We start from the raw sequence: 23,243 nt of genomic DNA on the forward strand, positions 1-23,243 counted from the left end.
ACAGACTACTCTTCAAATTAGTCTTCGAATACACATTAATGCAACGTAATTTATTTAGATTTTACCTTTTGCAACCTGGTTAGGGGTCAAAAAATCGTTACAAGATGGAAAATTTACCACACAAATTGAAAACTGAAAGTTAAGTGCAGTTACTTAAGCAATGGATATCTCCTTGGCTTGATTTTTGCGAAGTTGTCCACAAGATTTTCAATATCGAGCTCCTTCACTGCAGCCTTCTCAGAACACAAGGAGCCAATGCAAAAGTCGCTCGTTGTCAAATGTTGTCCGAAGGTAATCCTTCACAAATTTTAACACAGAGAAAAATCGTTCATTTGACCATGTTGTGAGTGGGAGTGTGAGGACTACCCTCACGACTTCAAGAACCTCAAAAAAAGCTTCTTTCAATCCTCCTAGGCTTTCGAAAAGATCTAAAGCGTTTGCCGGTTTCTGTGAAAGCTGCGATACACATGCACGAGCTATCAAAGCTTGACTCTATAGCTCCATAACGTCGATACCAGCCTTATTGAAGTATGTCGCGATCTCTATAAGTAAATCTCTGCTCATGAAGTCTTCAGACTTTGGGTTAAAGCATTGTGTGACTTCTAGTACTGGCAGCTGGACAGAAAAGCATTTTTCAAACTTATTTACCACTGTCCAAAACTTTGTAGAACTCTTCAAATTTTCTCTTCTCTTCTTGTGCTCTCAGATTCAGTACTGTGCTTTCCAAGTGTTGATGTCGTCAAATAGTCCCTGAGTCTTCCGGATGTCTTCTTAGCTCGTTTTGATTTTTCTAGCATGGTTGAAGTAAGAGCGCTTACTTTGGACAGATCAGCTCCGATATTAATAGACATTTCATTTGACTTATCACATAGGAATCGAAAATACTCGACATCATGCTTTGTCTTCAGTTGGTTTTTGTTGTTGTGATTAAAGTGCAGGCGTCTGAAATTATCAGATCTGAAGCCTGTTATTGTTCAGAAAGAGGGTTGATCACTGCTAGAACTTCGTGAATGACATACAAAATGAATATGAAGGGAAACGGCTCTAGTTGATTCTTAAGACCTTTAGCTTCTGCTGTTTCCTCCCTGTCAGAAGATTCTTGAACAACTGACAGAACTGCGACTATGCAGTCATATCTTACCAGAATTTTAGCCACTGATCCTATGCTAGTAAGATCAACGTGTCACAACTGTCCTTTCAAGGCATAGCATGGACATGTTGGCAGTTTACTGGGCCTCGACAAACAGCTGGTATCGAGCGTTGCTATTAGAAACAAAACCATAACTGTTTGCAAAATTGAAAATACTAACGAAATTCTTCTAACGAAATACTAACAGATCAGCTCCTATTGCACTTCGTATCGAAGGAGTTCGATACGAAGTGCAAGGCTGGGGGTAATGTTCCCCCCAGAACATTATATATTCATGGACCAACCTATTCAAAATGTGTTCCCGAAAAGCGATTCGTATTCTTTAACTACGTATTGTACATTGTTATGAACTATGGTAAGATAATAGGAAATTCCCTACCATTCCAGTTCTATGTATCATCTCGTTTACCTCTAAATCAACTTTTACTGACTGATTTTTAAATGTGGACTTACACAGTTTGAACTTTTTTCGATTTTAAAAACGTATTAATTTTTTCATTCCCAGAAATGAATTCGCTCGTATTGAGTTTGGCTCTACAAAAAGTGGGGTTCAATCTCGCTTTCTTGGGCATTAACGTTAGAAACGTTGAGATGGCTAAGGCAGGTTTTAAGAATGAAGGATGACGGATTACCAAGGATTGTTCTTTTGGGCCGACCGTCTAGGGCTGAATGAAAAGTACGTCGTCCTCGATTGGGGTTCGAGGATGTCGTAAGGAATGATTTAAGGGAAATAAATAATTTCTTAGATCTAATTTTTCATTTACGAAAAAATAAGCAAGAAAAAACGGGTTTTAATTCAAACTTAAGGGAAAATGAAACTTCCCGGGTGGGTTTAAAGAGCGAGGCTTTGAATAGATTGGAATGGAGGAGGAGTATAATTAGCTGTGCTGGCCTCAGGTGGCTTGGTGTCTCGGTAAGTTTCCATAGAAATAATAGTATGAGTAGTAGTTGCAGTTAGTGTCAGTAACTCTCAGCGCTGAAAAAAATCATGCTGCAAAGGGTATTACTCAATACTAGGGAGTATTTCGTTTCTTATTGTACAGTCAGTAGTTTTCCAATTCACACACAAGAGTATACGTTATATTTCGTTACACCTAATGTCCGAAATGCTATGCTGGCAGTTATGTGTAACTCGTCTCTGACAAAAAAAGAAGGCCACCATCTAAAATTATCCTTCAAAATTTTGAAGTTTCTTCAACACTAAAAACAAATATTGTTTGTCTAATTGTGTTGTTATTATCAATCCTCGTTCAACTCAACCGCAGCACTATTTAACTAAATGCTTTTAATTAAAGCATTGCCCAAAAGTCATTGTATAAACTGTTCTGAAGCATTTTCGCCAAGTTAAATAAACAAAAAGTGAGCTAATTGAAAAAGAAAAATTGGTACTTTCCCGTTATATGGGCACTTCGGCTATAGACAGTCGAATGAATGCAGTGATGGAGACTCGTAAAGCGGGTAATTGTTATCTAACTTGATCGAAGAGCGTGGTTTCTCATTGAATTTACAATATTTCAATTGTTTTTTTTTTAGGTTTAGGGGGGAGAAAAAGGTACCTAGGATAAGTTAGGTTAGGTTACGTATTTAATATATGCAATGCTTTGCCCCCAACCCCTCTAATGTGCAAATATATAGCCCAAATTTGTTTATAGACTATTATATATACATCCTATTTTATTTTATTTCATTAGCATTAACCAACCTTGACTTTTTAGAAGTGCCCATATAATGGGAAAGTACCGAAAAATTTATTGCTTGTTTTAATATTAATGCATAAATCATCTGGTGGGAGAAGCTACAAATTCTTCTTGGTCTTTTCTGAAACGCTGCAGTCAAGGGGATATTAAATTTGTAGTGTTAATGATGTTTCATTTTGTATTAGACTTTGGAATTGGTTATAAGTTATAACTGACTCCAACTCTGACTCCGGACATTTTCAATATACTGACTCCAACTTCGACTCTCTTCAGCAAAAATCTACTAAAATGATTAAGGAGAAAGGGGCACTTCTGCCAAAAAAGGGGGCTCGAAAATGGGATATCGCCTGACAAATGAGACAGTCGATAAGAAAGAAAACCGGTCGTTTCTAATAAAAGATGAGAATGGAGAGCTAATAAAATAACCCCCCAAAATTGGTTAGAGATTGGCGTGACCATTAATGCCCAAGGAGTCTGTGCTACAGCTCTTGTTCTTTTTTATGCCTGCAGACTGCTGTCCGACAGGGTTCAGGGGTAGTTGATTCAGAATTCTCAAAAATATTTTTGGTACCTACGTATTATAGCGGTCACGCTTTGTTCTTGATCTGTAACGAAACCTGCTTTCTGTGCTTACACGGAGATAATCAGCTTAGCCTGAGCGAGATAAACGGTATCTATACAGGTATATACGTCTATACAGGCTATACATCTCCTAAAATCCACCTTTGCCCCCCCCCCCCCAAAAAAAAAAAAACCTATGCTAAACTAACAAAGCAATTATTTATTACTTATTAATATAGTAATGATCTCTATAAATTGTGACATCGAGAACACCGTAATCTGATATCAAACGAAATTTAAGAAAGAGAAGAAAAATGCCACAATTCTTATTTAACTTTTACAAACTACGTCATCTTTTTATTGATCAATTTAGATGGCGCTGGCAGTTTTTAAGATGCTCAAATAGTGAAAAAATTACGGTTAGCTTATTCATCAAAATTAGGAATAATAATGCCAATAAATACACAACTTGAGTTTTATTATTTAATTGAGATGCACAAATACTAGAGTTACTCGAAAAAATTCTAAGTTGTGAATTTATATTTGTTTATACAGCTCATGAAGCTTAGCTAATTAAATAATAATGAGTTATTTATTATTAGAGGTTTATAATAACAGTGCCATCAATTTGACAATATTGAGATTAACGCAACTTAATATTAAGCAAAATTAGAAAAAAATATAATGACCATTTTCTTTAGCTTTTATAAACTTCGTATTCTTTTTATGGATGACTCTAGATGGCTTTCAGACAGATTTAAGAAGGTCGGCTAGTATATATATATATACGAGATATGTATATATATATGCGTATCAGAGAACCCTTTATGAAGAGAGTTCAAGCTTCTATCTGCAATAATGTGGAATTTTGTATTTTTTTTTTTCCAGAGGAAAGATCAGGGATGTGTGTTTATTTTATTTTTTTTTTTTTTTAGTGGTGATCGTATCGACAATTGGCTCAATAAAAAGGAGTGATGGCTTATTATAAAGAAAATTTAAATTTATGGTGCTCTTTTTGAGTTACCAAAAAATTGGAGGTCAACTAGGCCCCCTCCCCCCCCCTCTGTTATCAGATCATCCGATCAAAATTTTGAGATAACCGTTTTGTTGACTATTAGTTGAAAGGCCGAATAACTATACCTTTGGAGGTATCATGACCCCCCACAGCCCCTAGAGAAAGGCCTTTAAGTTACAAAATTATTGCTATTGAGAAGCATGCGTCATGCGTACATTTTTGGATGGGGGGGGGGCGAATTTTCAGCTGGTGGTATTTTCCACGGGGATAACTTTCCATGGGTGGGAGGTGTCCAGGGAGTGAATTTTTCAGAGGAAATTTTCACTGGGGAAATTTGCCAGAATTCCTATACGAAATTCGTCCTGTGTCTTGGTTTCTCTTTGCCGACTCAGTTTTAAGCATGGAGATGTTAAGGGCAATTGTCCGGGTAAATTTTAACCAGAATTGAATTGTCTAGAGAATAAATCCCCGGAAGAGGGGTTTTTCCGTGGAGCAGTAGCCAGACAGCAGTAGCTATCGAATATCAAAGACTCGCATCTTTTTTGCATAACTTATGAAGATGCCGAAGTGAAAATGAATCTCTATGGTTTGTTCTTTCCACAGTTCATATAATTATCTGAACTGTGGTTCTTTCCTTTTCGATTAAGATTGGTAGCGGTATCGATAATCGGTATAACATTTCGCTCGGTTGACATTCTCATGACAATTTTTGCTACAGCTGTTCGGACCTTGTTGCATCCAAAGATCCTTAATAGCTATCGAATATCAAAGACTCGCATCTTTTTCGCATAACTTATGAAAATGCCGAAGTGAAAATGAATCTCTATAGTTTGTTCTTTCCTTTTCGATTAAGATAGGTAGCGGTATCGATAATCGATATAACATTTCGCTCAGTTGACATTCTCATGACAATTTTTTTTCTGCAATCTCTTCAAATTGAACTAGCACTAAACTTAATGTATAGGTAGTGTTAATGTCAAAGCTGGAAATACCTGCAAAACTCATGCAGGTAAGAGACCGCTAGGTAATAGAACTAAGAAGGACGAATTTCACTGGTTTTTCGGCACTTTTTACACAGGTTGTGAAAATTAATAGTGGCCACCCTGTATTTTCGATAATTCTCTAGAGGGACACTAAGAGAGTCCTTTGTTGGCTGATTTGGACACTTTTGTCTCTGAAAGTTTTGGCAACCCTGGTCCAAATTGGTTCTTGTTTAGTAACCGACGATAAACACGCGATAAGCTAAGTTTCGATAATGCTAGGGAAATAACACTAAATAAGGATGAAAAATTTTAGATTTTAATGAAATAAAACGAAATATGATCAAAATATAATAGTTTAGAAAGAAATTCCAGCTATATATTTGCACACTAGGGGGGTGGAGGGGGGGGGAGCATAGCATATGTTAAATGCGTAACATAACCTAGGTACCTTTTTCCCCCTAAACCCCCAAAACTAAAGTTTAAATATTGTAAACGCAGTGAGAATCCACTGCTTGCAATCATTGGCACAGGATTTGTCCGTTGAAAGGACCAATTTGACTAGTTTTCTTTACCATCTTCCCTATACAATATATCGCGTGGTTCCCAGCTAATAGAACAGTACCTTTTGATTAAATATTTGCTTGGTATTTTGCTTAGGTTAGTTTAGGCTACTCATTTAATATAATGCGCTATGGGTGCCCCCCCCCCATAAATCTTTGTTGTAGTTTTCACTGCCGAAGCTAATTGTCTGGTATTAAGACCGTGAAAAACGGGTAATGTCTCAAGTTCGCGATACAAGTTCTCGAGTGTGTTTCTCGTGCAATATATAAGTAACGATTTTTTTTTAAGTCTAGGAGGAGGAAAAATTTAGAGGGACAAGTTCCGCCCCCTGCCTTCTCCTCGAATTGACGTCATCAAAAGAATGTATAGTATCTGGCTTTTCAACAGAATGTGCGAGTAACTCCTAGAAAATGTAAAATGGAACAGAAGTTTCTTAATAAACTTCTTCCCCTGGGCGATTGCATGTACCATGTTTTTGTTCAGAAGTTTTCTCTGAAAATTCTTTCTCAGTTATATGCGGTAATATAGTAATGGTTGTATACAAGTTCCGCCGGTTGTTAATATTAGGTGTTATGTAAGTTCTCAGCAAAGTATAATCACCTACGGAACAAGTACTGATAAAACTCGCCAAAAGTGATCCCGCGTACCTCAGCGCCTCTAGACGCAAAATGTTGTACTACTTATTCGCTCCGAGCCAAAGTACTTTACTCCGGACAATAATTATGCTAGAGCGTGATTCAGGCAACGAGTGACCGGGATGAACTGTATAACTACACAATTTAGTTGCCAGGTTCGTATAGGTAAACAATGGGTCACTTTTTTGTGTGGAGAGGAGAGGTATTGTCAGTACTTGTTCGATAGGTGATTATACTTTGGTTCTCAGACATATTGAATTTATTGTGAAAACCAGACACCTTTGTGGGTGTGTTTTCGCCTTATTCTAAAATACTACTGTACTAATAAGTTTGTATGGGTAAATTTAAACTAGTAAGTAATACATCTTTAAAATAAACATGAAAAGCAGATCTATGTATATTCTTATGAAGTTAATGTTTTTAGGGTTTCAGTTGCTAATGATGCGGGTCGCTCTTTACTTAAGTAAGAATAAGTAAGAAGACTCAAAATTTTATGCTGGAGTTTAGCAGAGACGATTTTATTCTTATCCTCGTGAAGGAGTCAATGTTCTACGGCTCTTGTTCTAATTTTGCCTGCTGTCCGATAGGGTTCAGGGGTAGTTGATTCAGAATTTAAAAAAAAAAAAAATATGTTTGGTACTTATGTGTTATAGCGACTACACTTTGTTCTTGATCTTTAATGAAACCATCTGTCTGCGTCAACTCGGAGATATTCAGCTTAGCCTGATCGAGATAAACGATATCTATGCAGGTATATTTTAATTAAATATCTAATATGTAGAGATGATAGGTTAAGTTAGGTATTTAATATAATGCGTTCTGGGTGGCATGCTTTCTATAATTCTCTATTGTATTTTCTATAATTATGTCACTAGAGTATTATATTTTTTATCACAGTTTGGAATATTTCATTATAATTAGCCTAACTTTACTTCTTTGGTATGGTCTCTGTAACACGCTGTATATTTATAATTGGAAGTACCATAAATTAATGGTAAATATTTTATTAGGGCTATCTCTGGGACCAACAGGTGGGAGAGGGGTGCTGTGCAAGAACCGAGATCCTGAGAGTTTTAAATAGCATAAAATAAGGAAACCAATGGCACTAGCTTTCATTTTTTAGAATGTTTTCTTAAGAAGAGTATATACATATTTAACTGAGGATTTTTCGGTACTTACTATTGTCGTCCGATTGTTGTCTTTCTCCTCTGAATACTACTACTACTACTACTACTAACAACTCATCGCAGCACCAAGCCGCCTGAGGCCAACACAGCTACGCACGCTCCTCCTCCACCCCAATCTATTCAAAGCCTCCCTTTTTACACCCGCCCACGAAGTTCCCATTTCCTTTAAATCTTTCTTTATGACGTCCTCCCACCCCAGACGGGGACGACCTGCTTTCCGTTTAGCCCTAGATGGTTGGCCGAAAAGAACAATCTTCGGCAATCTGTCATCCTTCATCCGCACAACATGCCCTAACCACCTCAACCTTTCTTTCATTATAGACCTAGAAAGCGGTATTGAACCACATTTTTCGTATAGCCTATTGTTTGAAATACGGTCAGTCAGCCGGGTACCCAGAACAATCCTTAAGCAATTTCTCTGGAAAACATCTAGCAAATCTTCATCCGCTTTTCGGAGCGTCCATGCTTCAGAGCCATATTTGACCACTGTCATCACTGTAGCTTCTAAGATTCTAATCTTGGTTTGCAGACTTATCTTCCTTTTCTTACAGACTTTTTTTAACTGTTAAAAAACACCCTGAGCCTTGGCTATTCTATTTTTAACATCTTCACTGCTACCACCATCTTTACTAATAATACTACCAAGGTAAGTGAAGCTGTCCACCTAATCAATCTTTTCATTACCCAACGTCACCTTTTCATCTTCACTTATTCCTAGCCTTAGTGACTTAGTCTTCCTAACATTAATTTTCAAACCAATACTTGCACCCTGAACTCGCAAAACCTCTAAAACTTCATTCATTTTGCTCACACTTTCATCTAGGATGCGTAAATCGTCAGCATAATCTAAGTTCAGGAGATTTTTTCCTCCCCATTTGATTCCGTGGTCTCCCATTGCCTTTCCTGTGCTCCTTAAAACAAAGTCCATCAAAATAATCCAAATAAAGGGGGATAGAACACAACCCTGATTAACTCCTGATTTAATACAAAACCAGCTGCTAATCTCATTTCCTACCTTAACCGCAGCAGTGTTATTCTCATACATAGCACTAATCACTTTAATGTATTTGTCTGGTATACCATACAAGGATAAAACCTTTACTAAAGCTCTTCTATCAACAGAATCGAACGCTTGCTCATAATCTATCAAACTGAGGACCAAAGGTGTTTGAAAACTTAGGCACTTCTCAATTATTAATCTAAGAGTGAAAATTTGGTCAACACATCATCTACCTTTTCTAAAACCGCACTGCTCTTCTCTTAAAACTTTGTCTATGGCATCTCTCAGTCTAAAAAGTATCATATTACTAAGTAATTTGCTACCTACAGAGACCAGACTAATGCCTCGATAATTACCACACTCACTTTTATCACCTTTCTTATAAAGTGGCTTAAGTAAGGTTTTCCTAAAATCGTTAGGTACTTCCCCTTTTTCAAAAATCATATTCATAATCTTCAATAACTTATTTCTAACCTCAGAGCCACCATATTTAAGAAACTCATTTACTACCCTATCAGCACCTGGAGCCGTATTATTCTTTAATCCTTTTAGTACTGTTTCTAATTCCTCCTCACACAACAAATCTTCCTTCACATCCAAGGGATCACAAACTTTTTCATTTTCCTCTATATTTTTTCCTGCAACTCTATCTCGGTTAAGCAAATTCTCAAAATGTTCGGCCCATCTCGCTTTAGCTTTTGCCTTATCGCTAATTGCCACCCCATTCCTATCTTTAACTGGGACAAGTCCTGATTGACTACGTACTACCTCTCAATTTGTTAACGTGCCAGTACAATATTTTACTATTATGCCGTCTAGCTGCATCTTCTAAATCCTCATCAATTTTATCCATGGCCTCCACTTCACACCTCCTTAGTTCATATTTCAATGCTTTCTCCACTTTATTTACATGTCTTTTGTTTTCATATGATCTATTACTCAAATAATTCTTTTACAAGTCCTTTCTCCTTTCTATTAAACATAAAGCTTTTTCACTATTATTCTTAGCTGCAGTTCTAGCTCTCTTCCCTAATACACATTCAGCAACTTCACAAATTATTTTTCTAAAATAATTCCAACCATCTTCCACATTATCAAATTTTAAACTCTCAAGTTTAGTATTCAACTGTTCCTGGAAAGTTTCTCTCAAATTCTCATCCTGGAGTCTACTAACATCTAATTTAATGCTAAATTTGACGGAATATTATCTTTTTGTTTATGACGATATTGTGTTTCTTCGCAGAAGTCTTCCTTGGCATTAGTTGCCACTGTTGCCAGTATTGTAATGTGTGCTTGAAATGTGACCGCTCCAATCTTTTTGTGAAAATTTTATTTTTTAGGTATCAAAGCATTGTGATGAAGAGCTAAAGTTAAGCAGAAAGAGCGGGGGTTTGATGAGAGCCACATCCTCCCTTATATTAGGAATCCTATTTTATTGTTATACTGAAGATAAAGGATGAATATGCTGTGAACGGTTGGGTGAGGGAGAAATCCCCCCACATGTTGAGGATAGCCCTTAATATGATATTAGATACAAACAAAAAAGTATTCTCAGGTTAAAGTAAAAGAGCTTGAGACAAAAAAGTTATCCTATACATGAGGAGGCTGCAACTTTTCTCTGATCCCCTTCTTTCACTAAGATTTGTTATTAGTCCTTGAAGAATGAATGCTTTGATAATGAAAGTGCTATTTATCTGCATTTGCTTTAAACAGTACAAATTCTCAGTATAATATTTTCACATACAATAGGTAAATGAAACTGTTGCAACTATTAACTACCTATATTTCTTGCACTTTAAAGCCTCAGATATGTTTAGGGTAAGATTTTTCCTCTAATTTGGTGACCGAGCCCTATTATCGGGGTGCCATTTTTTAGAGGGAGGTATTAAGGGAAAGGTCAAGTATCACCTCATAGATTCCAAAAGCTATCATTTTGATGTTGCCGTTGAAAAGATAAAAAACAACAAAATTGCCACCTATTTTGAAAACCTTGTTTTGCATATACATTAGAAAAGAGTCCTTGCCCTCTGCATTTTCGTGAATTGACGTCCCTACACAATATTAAAAAAAAAGAAAAAGTTTCCTACTGAAATTAAGGAGCAACATTCAAAATTAAAGCGAACAGAAATTATTACGTATATGAGGGGAGTTGCCCCTACTCAATACCTTTCTCTTTACGCTGAAGTTTTACTTTTTGCTCCAATTATTTAAGAATGACTTGAAACACAAGGGTTGTTAATTACAATAATAAGCCTTTTTAAAAGTTCTAAGAAAAACATTAGCGTAAAGAGTGAGGTATTGAGGAGGAGTTTACCCCCTCCCATTCTAATTTCTCTTCGTTCTAAGTTTTAATGTTGCCAGTTATATCCAATTGACAAAACTTGTTTATTGTTTAATGTCTGATCTTTTTTTAAATAATTACGGGACATCCAGCTCCTCCGACGTGGAAGATTCTCTTCCCCATTCTACAGTTATCCCTGGACAGAGCAGCTCCTGGGCCCCTCCTCCCCCCCACCAGATATATTCCCCCCCAAAAAATCCATCCAAATGGTAAAGACTTTATGAAAACGACGGGCTAAGTTCAGAGCTTGCAGCCCTTCCCCCAGGGGCGGTGGGGGTCAATCCATCCTCAAAATGAGCCCTCTCCTTATATTCTAGGATTACTGGTTCTACATCTTTCAAGCATAAAATGTATTATTAATCCATTATAATAAATTATTGATCATTAGTGATCGATAAAAGTATGTGTCTGAGGCATAATTTTCGTAATTGAAAAGATGGAAGCTTAGAACTGCATATTTTCCCTCTGTAATGGCAAACCATACAACGACATAATATTATGAGCCCGTCAGTGGGAAAAAGTGATGTTGATGCAAACTTTTTAACTACTTTCTTGCCATATCCAGTGGCGGATCCAGGGGGTGAGAGCCCCCCTAGGGCTGTCTAAAGTAGTGTAATTTACTTAATTAACTCAAGTTTTCGTTAATTAAACTTGGCTCCTAACGGAAGTTTATCGGATCAATCTATTTTATGCCCCCTAAAATTATTTTTATCGGGTCAACCTATTTTGCCCCCCCCCCTAAAAGAAATCCTGGATCCACCTCTGACCACATCAGTATTTTTCTACTTCTGTAGTACGAATAAGACAAGCCAATCATAAACGTTAGCTCGTTTTATGGACATGTACGGACTGGTTCTTGGCGAATCCCCCCCCCCCCCCCGGGTGAATCCAGTGAATACCCCCGGAAAATACCCCCCCCCCCCCGCGCTAACCATCCGCAACAGACATAGCAACAATATATTCATTTTCACATGGGGCTCAATCTAGCCCATGTCCGCCGCTTCCATCATACAAGCCCAATTTTTAGGGTTCTATAATTTTACCCTTATACTGTGCTTCTCTCCAGCTAGTTTCTCTCCAATCATCTTCCAGATAGCACCTATTCATTGGCACAGCTGAGCCCCGCAATTTGAGCAAATTTAAGTTTTTGGTCATTTGCCTGGGACTCTGGACAGGTGGGGTCCCCCCCCAAAAATGTTCCAAATTTCTCTCTTGCTCTAGCACTTGTTCACGAATGTCTAATGCCGTAAATGGTTAGACCGTTGCTCAGGCGGTAATCATGCGGTAAACACATACCAGCAATATATTAGTAAGCTCAATATGGTATTAGTAGCTCAATAGTAACCGAAACTCTAAAAACGAGATTTTGATACCAATAGACACATCAAAAGCATCAGATTTTAATGCTGATTTCAAATATGTAAGTTTCATCAAGTTTAGTTCTACCCATCAAAAAGTTACGCGCCCGAGAAAATTTAGCTGATTTTCGAAAAAAGGGAGAAAGACCCCCTAAAAGTTATAGAACCTTAATGAAAATCACACCGTCAGATTCATCGTATCAGAACCCTACTGTAGAGGTTTCAAGCTCCTATCTGCAAAAATTTGGAATTTTGTATTTTTTGCCAGAAGAAACATCACCGATGCGTGTTTATTTGTTTTCTGTTTGTTTTGTTTTTTTTTTCCAGGGGTAATTGTATCGTCCCAGTTGTCCTAGAATATCGTGGGAGGGCTCATTGGAACGAAAATTAAAAGTTTTTTAGTGTCCTTTTTAAGTGACCAAAAAATTAGCTGTGTCTTTTAGGATGACTTAATCCCCCAAAGGCCCCGGGGGGAGGGCAGAAACTTATGAACTCGATCCAATGTTAACATATCGTATGGGTGATTGGGCAGTTTACAGTCGTTTTAAGGGGGATTTTTTCTTGGGAGTGGGGGGGATGGGTCTGGGTTGATGTTGGAGAATCTTTAAAAGGAGGAAGTTTTAAGGTGGGAATGGACATTGCTATGAAGAGTGCGCCGGATTTCCCAGCATTATTTAAAAAAGATCAGAAATTACTTAAAAAAAACAAGTTTTTCAACTGAAAGTAAGGAACAACATCAAAACTTAAAACGAAGAGAAAATATTACGTATATTATTGGGTTCGCCCCCTAGTCAATACCTCGCTCTTTAAGCCAAATATTTTTTAGTACTTTCATAAGAGCTATTTATTCTAATTAATGGCTTTTGTGACTAAGGGGTCATTTTTAAAGAATTGGAACAAAATTCGAACTCTAGCGTAAAGAGCGAGGTATTGACTAGGGGGTGAACCCCCTAATGTATGTATTAAAAATATAAGAATATAGAAATTCGTTACGTAAATTAATTCGTAAGTTACGTATATTTATTACTAATAAAAACGTTCGTAAATAAAATTAAACAACTTCCGAGACAGCCATTAAACCAAATAAAAATAAAATTAATATGCAAATTTGGGGTTGATTATTCATGTACGGTGAGTCATAATCAAAACCTGCATTTATTCAAAGGCGTTCAAAAATTAAATAAAAAACAAGTTTTTTTAACTGAAAGTAAGGACCGACATTAAAACTTAAAACGAACAGAAATTATTCCGTATATGAAAGGGTTGTCCCCTCCTCAACGCCTCGCTCTTTAACGCTGAAGTTTGACTGTCCCACAACCATTCTTTTTAAACAATAAAAAATTTAGCGTATAGAGCACGGCGTTGAGGAGGGGACATCTCCTTTCATATACGGAATAACTTGGAATTACTTGGACTATCCGTCTTGGCTTTTTTCTTTCTACAAGAAAGAAAATGTCTCCGCGGGGGGTATTTTCCACAAGGGGGCATTTTTCGGGAGGGGGGGGGTAGACGCCGGCCACCATACGGATTATCATTTAACTCGCGAATTAATATCACTTTTTACTGTCATTTTAGAGTTTTGTCTTGGGTAGACTGCAAGTATCCATCCCCTTGCTGACCAGAAAGTTTTGAAGAACTCGCGATAACATTTAAAATGAGTATAGCCTCGCGAATCAGTTTTAATTTTAGCCTTCAAAAAGCATTGCACAGGAAAATTAGAATTATTTTTGAGAAAACCTTCAAAAGGACCTTGATCTCCAGGAAAAGTACATAACCGAATTCGATTTTTCTGAGAACTTTTTGTAGGTTCTACCCACACGAGTTCCAAATTTCGTATTTCTCCAAGAAGGATGGTCATGGAGCGTGATTGTGTGTGTCGATCCAGTTGTCGTAGAACGTCAGAAGAGGTCTCACTTGGGCAAAAATATACAAGAACAAATGCTCTCGAAAGAAAATCTTAGACATATGAACTATCGAAAAGCTAATTATACTGTCTCCTAGTTTCAGGTCTCATACTATCGCGTGGGGACGTAATTCGACGTAAATATATAAGCAGTTCGTCTAAAGGACGTTCACGTTAGTGAATGAGGCGTATAATTCATGAAATTATGCGCCTTTTACACGAAAATCTGTAATAATTTCTATACGCTCCTCTCCGTTTGTTAAAAATTAATAGAAACGAATCCTATTTGCTTGCTAAAAATTGTACGTAGGCTATCCGGGGCCAAAAGGCTGCTGACTTTCGTGTTACGTGTGAATCTAAGAAAGAAAAGAAGAGGAGACCAATAGGGCCGTACTTTCACTCATCTTTGTGCTAAGATGTTGCATCTTTTGACAAAGAACGCTTAAAAGTGAAATCTTAGCACTAAGATCTTACATCTTGTGGCTTTCTTTTGCAAACCTCTTTCATCATTCTGCTCTGATCAGCGGTCTAAAAACAATGATGAGTATATCACCAAGTTCTCTCATCATTGTTCTATATGGCAGAAAGATGGCGTCCTTCACACTTTTCGCTAACATCAGTGAGCTGTAAGATATTGAACAAAGATGATTTAAAAGAACGGAAATCTGCAGAAAGATGTGAGATCTTAGATGTAAGATCTTAGTGCAAAAGAACGGCCCTAATGTTTCATTTTGCCAAAAATGAGTTATTGAAATGGCAAATCAATTGAATTTTGGCAGTTCCTTTCTTTATTGGTATTATAAGAAAGAGGGAGTACCGGCTCTGCTTATGCAACAATATGAGAGTTGTGTAAACCACAACAACTTTAAGCTTGCTGTGATTAATGAAAACATTTGGTGTACAATTTTTTCACACTATGAACGGTTACAGAGAATAAGGATTATACACGTGTAGTTTAAATTTTGTTTTATACGTCAGCCTGAACCGTCCTTAAGATAATCCGCTATTACAGGCCAGGTATAAAGTAATACTAACGGGTTATGCAGTGTCAAATAATTCAGCATCAGTTGTTAAAAGGAAGCTCTGTGGAATTTTAAGAGGGGCACTCCCAATGGTTGTTCTGGCTTCTATTGTGCCCGGAACAAAATCTTGATTAGCGCCCCCTCCTTTTTCTGACAAGAATTTTCGGGCCAAATATTAACAAAATTTTTATCTATTAACAAAATTTCAACACAAACATCACAAACAAAATTAAAATGAACTAAATTTGGTCTACTTACTTTATTTTTTAATATTGGTAATGAAGATATAGGAAAAATGAAAATTCCGTATTTAATTTGCTTTTACAAACAAAGAAATTTTTAAACAAGAAAAACGGGTTTTAGTTTTCTATAAAGCAGTGAAATACAAAACAATTAATTATGCACAAAAGCTCCGAACATTTCGGCCCCACATCCGGGAGCCTTTCTAAACGGAAAAAAATAAAATAAAATAAATAAATAAAATAAAAAAACTTAACTTACATCACAATAAAACATACTAAACACATAAAGAGAAAAAAAAGAAAAAATATTAATAAATAAGAAAAAACAAAACTCACATATTAAATAAACACTTCCATGCACTAAATGTCTATAATGATTCAACTCGCTTCCTCCCAGTATATAAATGGAAATATATTAAATAAACACTTCCATGCACTGAATGTCTATAATGATTAAACTCGCCTCCTCCCAGTATATAAATGGAATCTATCAAAGATGAAGAATATATTTATACTTAGACCAAACCAATAAAAGGTCAACTAACCCCCCGGCCCATAACCCCTAATTAAATTTCACAAATTCATCAACCAATTTATGAATTATAAATTGAATGGATTCGTTTGGTTGCAAGCTTAGCTGCAGTTCGTTTACTTTTCTCATCATTTAACCCATTCTGACCTTTGTTCGCAAGGTCATCTTTCGTTTCAGAAATATTATTAAAATCAGTAAAATAAATAAATAAAATAAAATAAATAAATAAAATAAAAAAACTTAACTTACATCACAATAAAACATACTAAACACATAAAGAGAAAGAAAAAAAGAAAAAATATAAATAAATAAGAAAAAACAAAACTCACATATTAAATAAACACTTCCATGCACTTTTAAGTGCATGGAAGTGTTTATTTAATATGTGAGTTTTGTTTTTTCTTATTTTTTTTCTTATTTTTTTTTCTTATTTTTTTTTCTTATTTATTTATATTTTTTCTTATTTTTGTTCTTTTTTTTCTTATTTTTTCTTATTTATTTATATTTTTTCTTTTTTTCTTTCTCTTTATGTGTTTAGTATGTTTTATTGTGATGTAAGTTAAGTTTTTTTATTTTATTTATTTATTTTATTTTATTTATTTATTTTACTGATTTTAATAATATTTCTGAAACGAAAGATGACCTTGAGAACAAAGGTCAGAATGGGTTAAATGATGAGAAAAGTAAACGAACTGCAGCTAAGCTTTCAACCAAACGAATCCATTCAATTTATAATTCATAAATTTGTTGATGAATTTGTGAGATTTAATTAGGGGTTATGGGCCGGGGGGTTAGTTGACCTTTTATTGGTTTGTTCTATGTATAAATATATTCTTCATCTTTGATAGATTCCATTTATATACTGGGAGGAGGCGAGTTGAATCATTATAGACATTCAGTGCATGGAAGTGTTTATTTAATATATTTCCATTTATATACTGGGAGGAAGCGAGTTGAATCATTATAGACATTTAGTGCATGGAAGTGTTTATTTAATATGTGAGTTTTGTTTTTTCTTATTTATTTATATTTTTTCTTTTTTTTCTTTCTCTTTATGTGTTTAGTATGTTTTATTGTGATGTAAGTTAAGTTTTTTTATTTTATTTATTTATTTTATTTTATTTTTTTCCGTTGAGAAAGGCTCCCGGATGTAGGGCCGAAATATTTGGAGATTTTGTGCATAATTAATTGTTTTATATTTTACTGCTTCATAGAAAATTAAAACCCGTTTTTCTTGTTTAAAAATTTTTTTGTTTTTAATGGAAAAGCTGTGTGGTCTAAGAAATTATTTATTTGCTTTTACTTAGTGCCAACTACGCCATCTACTTTATCTTAAAAAAATTCCAAAATTGCAAAATGACAATAACCGCTAGATTGTTTATTTGAAATTTTGCGTCCCTCAAATTTCTGCACATGGTACAAGTGCCCCTCTGTCCTCCACTAGAACCACCACTAGGTACTCCTCAAAGTGTATTTTTTAAGCCAAAATATTAAAATTTGCGTCAAATATCGCTCATATCAATATGAGAAATACGGAACCTGCCCCCCCCCCCCTGACTTCTTTTTATTTGGAGAAACATCATTTGAACCAAGCGTTCTATAGGGACGTAAAGAGGGTAAGAGTTCCCCTACTGTTGCAGAATAGGGTGTTTTGAACGGAAAATTAGTGTTTTAAACATCAAAGCTTTTATTTGGAGGGAGTGTTAAAGAAATGGGCCCTTGGGGCCTCAGCTTCGACTCAATTTGGTGAGTCCACCCACGACAATAATATTAATTGGTGAAATAACCAAATTGAAATTATTGCCTCCACAGACCTGATACTATACATATCTCTTGCGGTACTGAACACTTTACTGCAACTAAGAGCCGATTTCTGGAGAGCTTTGAAGAAAAAATGTCTTGCCTGATATAAAAGATTGTTATTTTATGTTAAAATGTGTCATCTTCAAAATTAAAAAAAAATTTTTAATTCTACTGGGGATAATATTTTTTTATGGACTTTTTATTAACTAAAAGGAGAAACAAAGTTTTCAAGAACAAGTAAAGAGCGACGTTTTAACTGAAATTAACCTCAGCTCGCCTTGGGAACCCACCGTCCCGACACCGACCGTTGAAGGGACTGTGTTAGCTTGATATAACTTACTCTCTATTTTACTCTGGAAACAATTGATTTTTTTTTTTTTTAAGATCAACATAATTTTGTAGTTAATAAATTAGCTTTTTTTTATAAATTCGTTTGTTCTCGTTTAAATACACATTTTTAAAAAATTAGAGGGGAGTTTAAGATCTCTCTTTTTCAGTTCCGATGTATTTTTTGCCATTTATACCTATTATATGACGCAGTCACAACATATTTATAAAAAGCATGTAGGGGTCAAAATTATCGGTCGAGATGAGCTTTTATCAGCGTCCGTCAAACGCCCACTTGGTTGTTATTACTGTTAAAAAAAAGGCTACAAAAACGACCATGATTAACGCCACCTGGCACTCGATCTGGTAATGTCGGAAAGTGTTGAAAAAAAAAATTATAGTATTGGCGTGTTATAGAGAACCCACTCAAGTTCATAAGCTGATTAAAACCAGGGTCTCTTTATGCATTTGGAGATAATTAGCTTAGTCTCAGTGATATAAACTACTATACAGGTGCATTTTAATTAAAAATTTAATATGCAGAAGTGGTTATGTTAGGTATTTAATATAATGCGTCCTCGGTGGCCTATTTCTCATGTTCTTTTGTTTTAGTTTCCATAATTTTTGTTACTAAAATATTATATTTTTATAATATTTTGGTATATTTCATTAGGATTAACCTGATTTTGGTGTGGTCGCTATACCATTTAAATACCAAAATACAAAATTAATCAGTCGCATGATCTCCAAATCAGCAAGCTCCGACGATAAAGTAGGCTACTGGAGAGAAAAAGAAAATTTAAAAATGGAGGAAAAAAGAAAAAAAAGACAAAAGACTATACAAAATTGCGATTTCTTGATGTTTGTGAATATAATGTTAATTTTGTTTATACTTTTTTAATTTCTTTTTGTTTTTATTTGACACCATTCTTAATTGGTTTCAAGTTACTTTTTGAAACTTCGAAATTTAGTATTTTGGATTGTGAAATGGGATTGTAAAACCGGGACCGGGAAAATACTATTCCTGAATAATTTTCGTCTGGCCAGTTTTTCTCCCTAGACGATCTCTGAAAACGCACTTATTACGTCACAGCTATCGCCAAAATTCCTATTTGGAACTCAAAATTGGTCAGTAATTAAAAAGAGAAGAAACCTTGTCTTACTATTTACATGAAAACAATTTGGATAGATAGTTACCAAGATGTAAACATAGTAAATAGCAAGGTTTCGGTTGACAGCAATTTTTTTTCAAACGTATTCTTGGTGCTGGTGCATTTTATGCTACACAAAGCTATAGAGCTATATGCTACACAAGCAAACCAGAACTCGAGACCCGTCAAACGGGTTTTTTCTATCTAAATTGAGTGCAAATCGCGTTTTCTTCTCGAGTTTACATTATTTACACTATTGTTTTTTGGGGTTTAGGGGGGGGGGAGGTACCAGGGTTCGGTTAGGGTACGTATTTAATGTATATGCTATGCTATACCCCCCCCCCCCCCTAATGTGCAAATATATAGCCCAAATTTGTTTCTAAAATATTTTCATCATCTTTGTGATATTTCATTATTATTAGTCAGAGAAACAGGTTCTACTTAGATGAAGAACTTGACATAGGCGCTACAACATATAAGTACCGTACTTTTTTGTTTATTTTTAGACGCAAGACCTGGAACCGTAGTATTTTTATGTACCTTTTTGTACTAAAGCATACAGAGTCTAATTGTTTCCCTTTCATGCCTCCTGCTTTCCCCCCAAATATTGTCCAGTAAAATCATGAATGGTCACAGAAAAATCTAAATGGTCACTCTTTCCTTAAACAAAGGTAATGACAAGCTTGTATCCCCTTACTTATGTTTAACACCAAAAATCCTTGTGTGACTATGTAGTTTCGAAGTAACGGCCAAAGAAAGATACATTTTCACATAGCTATCCCAGGTGTTCGTTTTAGGTAGTGGTATCATTGATGTTTTGATAATTTTAAACGTATGATAAGGAAAGGGTGATGATACTCTATTTGAAGTTTGAAGACAGAATAGAATTTTTTCAAATTAGGCGCATATACAAGCTTTATTTAAGAGAGAGTGTTTAAAAAATAATTTTCGGCGAAGATGTCACAGCAGGATATTCGTTATGGAAGTTTTAAACTGAATTTGCAAATAAATTTGCAAATTTGCAAATAAACATGTGCATAAAAAATCAAAATCGACTAAAGTGATTATGGGACTAAAAAAAACAAAAGAAGTATATGCAAATACTTCAGAAGAATAATAAAGTCCGGCTTTACTGTGTGATAAAAATAAATTAAATCTAAAACACAACTTTTTAAAATCAAACATTCACAAGTCAGTAATCTACGATCCAAAATATATGCACACAGGGGGAAGATGGACTATCTTGAGATTGGTCTAAAGTAACCCATCCGTCCAAAAATAAAAATGAAATAGTGGCCCTTAAATGGACTGTTGAGATATTTAAAATTATTTTTAAAATGCCGAATTTAATTACTTAAGAAGAGGTGAAAGGCTTTTATGAAAGCCCCCCCCCCCCAAAAAAAAGAAGAAAAAAAGTAATAATTTTGCAAATCAAACGTTAAGAACAGAAAAATAGGTAATTATTTATAATATGATAAACACACCCGAAAGGCCGCATCGAAATCTCAAATAATCTGTATGAAAAACAAAGATTTAAACTTTAGATTTTGGGGTTGAAGGGGGAAAAAAGGTACCTATGTTAGGTTATGCATTTAATATATGCTCTGGTTTAACACCCCCCCCCCCCCCAATGGGTGATGATAGAGCCCCACTCTGTTCATAAAAGGCTATAGTTTAATTGTATTTTGTTTTATTTCATCAGCATTAACGAAACTTTACTTCTCGCGCGTTTATATAATTCTAAATAAGTACCGAAAAATGTCATTATATATTATAACTGATGTCGATCACAAAATACTATGCCAGATGCATTGTTACTTTAATTCTACATGTTTGATACGACAAAATTCGATTATAGATATAACCCCCTTTTAAAAGACCACAGATAGAGGAATTTAAGAAAAAAATATTATAATTCCAATGTATTGCTGAATATGATGAAAATTTAACACCTTTATTACAAAATTATGGACACTACAACAGAGACTTATGGAGAGCAGCCCGCCCAGAATCAGGCGAGGGAAAAACACTGAGCAACTTTTTTTTTAAACAAAAACTAGACTGATGTGAATATCGTCAAAGTGCAAGGTGCACTTTGCTGCTGCGCTGCCTATTCACAAAAAATTATTTTAAACAACACAGGAATTCCGTGGCCGCTTATAAAGTGTTAGATGCCTCCCAAGTATGGCAGCTGAGAGCTTGGTATCATCTCTCTCTTGCATTACTCTTGGCTCATCAGTCATCACTGTCATCAGTTGCCTTCTGTTCAGGGCTTCCACTGTCTCCGAACGGTACTTTTTAGCAGCCGAGCAACACGCGAGAAGAACCGCATATAGAATCTCATAGATGCTATTGAAAAAAGGTTTCCGCTGCCTTGTGAGGGATTGCTCACTATAAAAAAAAATATTTAAACTTTAGTTGTTTGGGGTTAGAGGGGAAAAGAGGCACCCAGGTTAGACTAGGCTGCGTATTTAATATATGTTATCCTTTACCACCCCCCCCCCTTTAATGTGCAAATATATAGCCCAAGTTTGTTTCTAAACTATTAAATTTTTATCATTATTTTTTTTTTCATTAGTATTAACCAAACTTCACTTCTCGCGTGTTGCCTGGCTACTAAAAAAATACCCGAACTGTACTTTCGGGGATTTCTCCGTAAATCATTTGGACCTAGGGTTTCCAAATACTTATATGGCACCCAAAACCTTGGCTGTTATACTTTTTGCACGTTAAATCCATGCACAAATAATGTTATTCAGAGTAGGGATTTGCTTGATCGATTTTTTCCCTTCCTCGCATCACTTTTTCATCCTATTTTATTCCTAATATATTAAGACCTATTAAAAAAAAACTAGTCTTAGATAGGCACCCCCCCCCCCGGCTGGTTAATGAAAAACCACTGTGAGGACTTTGAGTCGCTGCCGGTTAGACTTATTATATAAATTACTTCGGTGAAAAAAGTTAGACGAAAGTCCAGCCGTGTACGACGACTGGTATGTGAAATTTTATGTGTCTTAAAATGCTTAAAAAAAGTGTTCGCTCGTTCCAAAACATCGAGATTTTTTTATTGTCTCTAATTTCTTGAAATTTAGGTATAATTCACCTATTTTTGGGCTTCTTTTGGAAATAGCATACAATTTTGCCTTTTGTTTTTTGTTCTGCCATTCACAAATCTGGACATAATTTTTGGAACTGTCATATGTTGCAAATCATGGCTAATATAGAGATCATTTACACATACTATATCCACAGTATTAAAAAAGAGATTATATCCAATTTTTGAAAAAAATGAGAGATTGAACTTTGCATGTTCGGGGCTGGGAAACGTTTTAATGGACAATTTGGAAGACTCTACGCTGGAATGGTCCCTTTTTTCCACAAAATCTAAATTTTAACCTTAGGACACGGTTAATTGACATTAAGAAGCCAAGTATATTTATACTTTTCGATGTTTTTTTATGTTCTTATTAAAAAGCGCTAGTTACAAGTATAAATCCCCCTGCCCCAAACTGTCAGTTTCTTCTATTATTTGTGTGTGTTGTTTTAGATTTTTTTTTTATATTATTTGTACAGACTCTCCTCAAAGAGGCGGTATTAGGGGAGAGAGGTTGCACGTCCCACGGTACATACATTTTAAGTGCACATAATTTCAAATAAATAATATAACGGTTATTATCATTTTGTAATTTTAAAAATTTAACTTTTATTAAAATAAATTAGAGGGCACTGTCTGTTGTCAATAATTATAAACACATTAAATCCGAAATTTTTATTT

The 23,243-nt window shown here is 35.4% G+C and overlaps 1 pseudogene; it reads right to left on the reverse strand.

Moving 5' to 3' along the window:
- Positions 1–492: 492 nt before the first annotated feature.
- LOC148943056 (putative RNA-binding protein 46 pseudogene) overlaps positions 493–23,243 on the reverse strand; it is a 46,310-nt pseudogene continuing 23,559 nt past the window's right edge.

This window comes from Artemia sp. Qi Xiang Cuo, chromosome 16 (genome assembly GCF_049724085.1).
Source record: "Artemia sp. Qi Xiang Cuo chromosome 16, ASM4972408v1, whole genome shotgun sequence".
Lineage (NCBI taxonomy): Eukaryota > Metazoa > Arthropoda > Branchiopoda > Anostraca > Artemiidae > Artemia > Artemia sp. Qi Xiang Cuo.